Here is a 6,878-nt window from a genome sequence, read left to right as displayed (position 1 = left end):
CCATCCATCCATCCATCCATCCATCATCTTTTCACTATACCCCTGCTTCTGTTTTCCCATTTTCAGTAAATGGCATCCCATCTACTCATTACTCAAGGCAGAAACACAGACATCATTCTTGTTATGTCTGTCTCTCTCCCAATCCCCATTGATTCTACATTCTAATTACTTCTAAAATCCATCCACTTGCCCATTTTCCTCCAAAAGCACCCTAATCTTGGCCTCCTTCACCTCTCTTCTCATAGAGATTCTCTTGTCATACTCTACTTTTCTTTCATAGCACTTATTAAAATTATAATTAGTAACTGCATTTAATGCCTGTGTCCACTAAACTATCACTCAGTTAGTTCCTTGAAATCAGAAACAATCTATCATATTCATCATTCTATTCCCAACACCTACCAGAGTGCTTCACACACAGTAGAAGCTCAATTAGTATTTGTTGAATGAATAAATGATTGAAGAGATAGATGAAAAAAACCAAAACACTTGCTGAGTCCTTTCTCTGTGCTGGAAACTGTTATAGGCTTCATCCTATAATCTTTCTCATTTCACCACCACCATGAGGTAGGTATTATTATTTCCATCTTATAGACAAGGAAACTGAAGCCCAGAGACACGAAAAGCTTTGTCTAAGTGTCTTGGGTCCTGGCCTTCTAATTCCACACCTATGTTTTTGCTCAACCCTGGAAAATGGCAGCGAATGTTGGGGTGCTCCAGGGTATAGATGTCCTCCCAGAGGAAAAGTTTCCATTTGCCCTTGTTGATTGTTCATGAAATGAAGACTTGTTAGTCACTGCTGTAATCGGAGTGCTGGTAAGCATTTCCATAAATCTGCTCCGGGCCGAGAGACACCTCTTTGATTGTAACACCTTTTTCCCTCACAATAAAAGAATTCATAGATTGGCACCCCAAACTGTATAACCCAATGCTCCATTCAGCTAGGTGTAGCCATGTGATTGAGTTCTAATCAATAATTCGTCATCGTCACACCCAAGAATCTCCTTCTTAGGTTCTGCTTCTGTGCTTTTCCCTGGAATGCTGACATTGCCCTCTATTTTTCCAACCTTCCATTTGCTAAAGAAAGCATCCTTTCTACAGACTCTCTGACCAAGCTTCAGTCAACTTGCTTCCAAAGTCTACACTTAGTTGATGCCACTGGCCTTCATCTCGTTCCAACACTGCCTGCGTCACTGACGGGCAGCTCCAATACTAATGCCGCTTCGTCCTATACTGGTTGCAGGTTTAGATGTCAACTAGGCAGAATTTCAGTGGGACCGGAACTGGTAGTGTGACGTGAAAGCAAGATTTTGTTTTTTCTCCCGGGATGGTCTTAGACAATATGTGTGTAAAGCCAGCCTTATGCCAAGGGACCCTTTTCACATAGTGTGTAGATTTTATCACGAATTCTTAAAGGTAGCATCAGCAAACTCCAGACATTAGAGATAAGCCCATCTCTAATGTTTCACGGGGCCTGGGGCAAAAGGAGGCCTGTGGATCATAGGCCTAATATTTAAAATTGATAAGTCAAGCTAGCAAACATTTAAATAAAACATGTCTGCCTTCCTTCCTTGATAAATACAACTTCATAATGACCTAGAAGTGTCAGGATTTAGACTTCTCAGAATTCTTGGAGTTCCACCCAGAACATGGCAGCCTGGGGACTGCCATCTCATTGGAGGTTCCCATTGTCCTCTCTAATGCTCCTCCCACCCTCCTCTCTGTCCTGTACCTCTGGGGTTTCTGTGCAGGCTCGCGGGTGGCCCAGGCCACATGGCCATACTTCCCTGCCTCACCCATGCCCCCATTACCAGTTGTCCCTTGGCCATGCCTTGGAAGGATGGACCAGGTAATTGGTCTACACAGGTCCTGGAATTGGGACTGGGTCCCTTTGGACAGGGAATTCTAGGGTGCGTGGTCCTCGGGGTGAAATTTGCAGGGCCCTTCTTTGCTGTTGGGAGAGGTACAGCTAGTAAGGTCCAGAGCAGGACTTAGGTAAAGCGTCTAATAGAAGTACTGTGTGGGCCTGGGACATTGGGTTGATAAATAATGATAACTAATGGATGATATCACTGATAAATTAGAAACAGCATGGATTTGAAATCATACAGGCTTAGGGAAAAGCCTTAGCTCTGCTAGTCACTCAGCACGTGTTCTAAGATAAGGCACTTAATTGCTCTGGTCATAGTTTCTTCATTGGGCAAGTGGTGATAATATCTACCAGCCAAGGTCATGGTGAGACATTCACTTGACCCTCTATGCAACAAGGCAACCGAGTGCAGAGGACTCCAGGCCGGACTGACTGGATGGAATCCCAGCTCCATCGCTCACTGGCTATGCAGCCCTGGGTAACTCACTCAACCTCCATGTGCCTCTGTTTCCACATCTGGGAAGTGGGAATAATCACAGTAGTGATCACACAGGATTGTTGAGAGGAATAAACGAGGTAAGACATGTCAAGCACTTAGAAGAGTTCCTGGCACATGGTAAGCTCCAAAGCACACAGCCTAGCGCCTAAAGTAGAATCGACAACAAAGAACTCTTAGCGTGTTTATGGAGTGTTTACTCTGTGCCTATGGGTGTTGTACAGTGGAGACCCACAAAGAAACGAAACGTCGTCTTACACTCATGGAGGTGACACAACAGAATTCCAATTCACCTCCTTTTGATCTGTCCCATCTGTGTGCTGAGTGATGGATGATGATAATAATAAATAGATGGCATTGGTACACGCTCTCAAGCCACTTCACCTCCTTCCTCCTATTCGACCCATATGTCAACCCTGAGAGGTGGTAGGGCAGCCAAGTGTTCCCAATGGAGAAGTCCCTGTTCAAAGCCACATAGAACCTCTAAGTGGCAACCGTGAGTTAGACCTCATGCTTTTAAGATTTAGGGGATTCAGTCCAGACCCTCTGAGTTCTTCATGATCTGGACCCTGCTGGCCGATGGCCCATTTCTCCTCCGCTTTTCCACCCACAATATGGGCAGTCAACTTTCTGCGACTTCCTCAACACATCCTACACTTGTATGCCTCTGAGGCTTCACGCATGTGTTTTCTCGGCTGAGGGTGGCTTCCTGCTCTTCTCTGCCTTGCTGCCTGTGTCTCGTGTTCCAAGATCCTCACCTACTCTATCACATTGGCCTTGAAAGCACGTCCCTCACGAGGCTGGGTTAGGTGTCCCTCCTCAGGGTTCCCAGTGTGCTGTGTGTAACCATTCTAACATATATATCGCTCTGTGTTCTAATTACACATTGTTTGTCCGTCCCCTGCCCCCACACACCTCGTCTGTGAGAACCTTGAAACCCGACACTGTGTCTCCATGCTCCCTGGATCTCCAGTATCCGGCACCAAGTGGCAGGGCACAAGGCACATGTTTAACAAATGTTTGCTGACGGCGTAAATGAATAATGTCTTCCAGGGACAGGCCATAGGGTATCCCGTCCTCAAGACACTTTACTGCCATCTACAGGTACACTGTTGTAACAACACTTACAGATCCACCAAATACGATGTGGGGTCAGATTGTACAGTGTCCAACCTGCACAACTGGCAGCCCTCGCCTTGTTTCTCACCGGGAACCCAGAGCTCTCTGCACCACACCAATACCACCCAAGTCGGTCTGGCCTTCAAAGGCCTCACCTTCCCAGGAGAAACACTCGTTATGCCCATCTCTGGGGTTTTTACTGCAGGATCTGGCAGACAGACGCAGGCTGGAGCAGAGGGTCAGGCGGTCCATCCCCCTGCTTGGCCGGGAGTCAGAAGTCTGTCTCCTGACAGGCCACACAGACTGCTGCCTCCTTGCCGGGGGCTCATTCAGGCTTGAGCTGCCTCTGAACAGTTCTGTCTGGCAGAGGGAAGGGTAGGGATGGTCTGGAATTCTAGATGCCTTGGGGGCTGAGGTTGCTGCCTCCATAATGGCCCAGCTGTTTGACCTCAGGTAAAATGGATGACCCCACTGTGCCGAGGGCTCTGTCTCCCTAATGCAGACCTCTTCCTAGGGCCCTAACATGTTTATTCCCATAATGAGCTTCCTGAATAGCCCAGCCAATCAGTCAAGTCCCTGGCCTCGGGGAAGCGGGTGGGGGCAGCTCTGGATTCCACCAAGCTTCCATCTCTGTGGGTGGTCTCATATTTTACTGCCACATCAGAGGCACCAGGAAGGAGAATATTATAAAACCGGCGCTGCCTGGGGTGGGAAATCCCTATCGGGGGAGGCGGGATGTGGTGTGAGAGAGACAGAGATTTATGAGGAGTGGGTGCCAAGTTCTTTCGGGGAAGACAATCAGCACAAACAGGATCCACCCGCATCCAAGCAGCACCCTCCCAATAAATCCCCTGGGAGGGACAGTCACTATGGCTCGGCCTTGGCCACGCCCTCTCCAGGGAGGAGGGGTCAGGAACGACCTGTCTCAGGCACAGGGGTCTTCCCGCGGGTCGCCCCTGTTGGGGGAAGGGGAGGGGAGGAGGCATGCAGGAATCCGGTTCCATTAAGAGATTGTCATGTTTCTGATGCGACACGTTAGCTGCTCTCTTGGGGACTGGACAGTAGCAGGGGCAGACAGATGACGGACCACGCAGGAGACGCTGAAGAGAGGCGCACTCAGGGCTTTCCCAGGGCGCAAGGCAGGGAGGGGGACATGGCAGTTTGGCTGGATGGAGATGTGGCAAAAGCAGGGCCTTTGGACCCGGACGTGTAGTTTGGAGATCCGATTCCGGCTCCGTCATTTACTCCCAGAATACCGAACCCTCCTGGCCCCTTCCCTCGGCTAGAGGGGATCCTCCAATGATGGGGCAGCCTCTCTGTACCTCTTTGCAATTAGGGGGCTCCGGTGAGTTAGGAAAGGGAGGGGCCCTCTGAGGGAAGAGGCTCCTTGCGCCTGTCCAGGGATCTGGAGAGGTAAGGAACTGAGACCCTCTAGGCGCCCAAGCCACAGGATGTGACCAACGTCTCCTCATTGGCTTCTGACAGCAGTAGGGGAGATTTGTGTGGGTAGGTCTGGTCATAGTTCATGTCAGTTATATACTCCCTCGTTTAACCACTGTTTACTGAGCCTGGGTATCCTACTAAGCATGAAGGGAAAGGTTGGTATCGTTCCCACTCTTGTGGCGCTAACGTGCTCTTGGAAAAGTCAGAAAACTAACCCGCTGAAAAACAAATGGTGAGTCCTGTGAAGAAAATGCACAAAGTGATAGAGAATAGACATGGGGAGCAGGGGAGATCTGACAGGTTGGCCACGGAAGCCTTCTTTGGGAGACTCTTAACACATTTTTATTGACCATCTACTATGTGCCAGAGCTTGCAGGCTCGAAGGAAACAAGGATGAAGACAGCATAGTTCTTAGCCTCAGGGGGCTCACTACGTAACTGGAGGGAGAGACACATAAATGGGTGATGACCACACTGCGCATTAGCCCAGGTCAGCCCACAGAACAGGATCCAACAGTTTGAGGGTCGGGGGCCACTTCCCTGGTGAGTGGCCCAGTTCATCCATCGATCCACCCAATATTTGGGACCCACTCTTTGCCAGGGCCAAGGGCTTCGAAGATGAATAGGAGAGGGTCTGGACGTGTGTGTATGTGAGAACAGAGAAGGGCAAGTGAGCTGGGCAGGTGCTGTGGGCACTCAGGGAGGGTGATGCATTTCCCTGGGAATGTTCCCAGATGCGCAGGAAAAAGGAGCAACAAGCATGATGCAGAAGGGTTAGGTTTGAGCTGGCAGCTCTGGCGCCTGCTGCATGAGTTTGGACAAGCCTCGACTTCCTCATCTGTAGAATGGGGATAGGGAACATCTACCCATACGGTCATGAGAATTAAAGGTGAATGCAGATTTGAAGGTCTCTGGGAAGCTGCCCAAAATGTGCTAGGAAGTGTGCTGCTGACCTGGGGGCTGCTACAGCGGGACTTCACCTTTCCAGGTAACGAGGTGGGTGGGCACTGCTAGCGTTAGAGACAGACCCAGGTCCTGTCCAGCTATGCTATTTACTTCCCAGTTCTGCCTCTGACCAACGTCAACCTTCCGGAGCCCAATTTCATTTGTAAAATTAAGATCATTACTATGCCTGCCACAAGGCCCCCAAGAACGATACCCCTGACACCAAGATATCACCTCTGAATGCTCATCTGTTTCTTTCCTATCCTTCAACGGGATGGGTAGAGGACAAAGTCATTTGGGTGTGACCTCAGGAAGTGACGTGTCATCTCCTCTCTCCAAGAAAAGGAAGGTGGCAGTTCCTTCCTTGCTCTAAACGGAACTCTCACTTCATGTCTAGCATGATGGAAACCTGCCGTTGCTGCTCCCTGGCACAGGCCTTTAGAGCAAACAAAGTCATCAGCCACCCAGTAGCGGTGGCTGCAGCGATGGGGCTAGACTGTCATCTCCCAGTCCCTACCCCTCTCGTCTCCAAAGACACAACACTGTGTCACCCTTATCCCCAGATATCTGAAAGCCCACAGCTTTCATTGCCACCAAAAGGGTTAACATTTAGAAGGATAAGCTGCTCCCTCGGCAAACATTTAATGAGCATCTACTAAGAGCCCAACCTGGGGATGTGCCCACGGGAAGGTCGTACACTGAAAGATACACTCAGTTAGCAAGTGACTAACATACAGTCATTCCAGAATTTGGGTTTAGATGGTACGAGGATAAGAAGAAGAGGATCATAGGACTATTGAGTGCTTGATTTAGAAAGGGAGTGTGGGCCTATCACGGTGAAAAGGAGAGGGCACAGGGAGAAGGCTGAAAGAAGCTATTTTCTCTCCTTTCTTCCTTCCATCCACGCATTTATCTATCGATTCATCCATCCATCATCCACCTATCCATCCATCTATCCATCCATCCATCCATCCATCTGTCCATCATCCATTCATCATCCACCTAT

At 49.3% G+C, this 6,878-nt stretch overlaps 1 protein-coding gene across 2 annotated transcripts in view; it reads right to left on the bottom strand.

Moving 5' to 3' along the window:
* Positions 1 to 6,878, bottom strand: part of SYN3 (synapsin III) — a 436,540-nt gene that overhangs the window by 369,413 nt on the left and 60,249 nt on the right. The window lies entirely within an intron of this gene.

This window comes from Hipposideros armiger, unplaced genomic scaffold (genome assembly GCF_001890085.2).
Source record: "Hipposideros armiger isolate ML-2016 unplaced genomic scaffold, ASM189008v1 scaffold_71, whole genome shotgun sequence".
NCBI lineage: Eukaryota > Metazoa > Chordata > Mammalia > Chiroptera > Hipposideridae > Hipposideros > Hipposideros armiger.
Note: the sequence above shows the minus strand (reverse complement) of the source record. Positions and strands in the feature narration are given on the sequence as shown.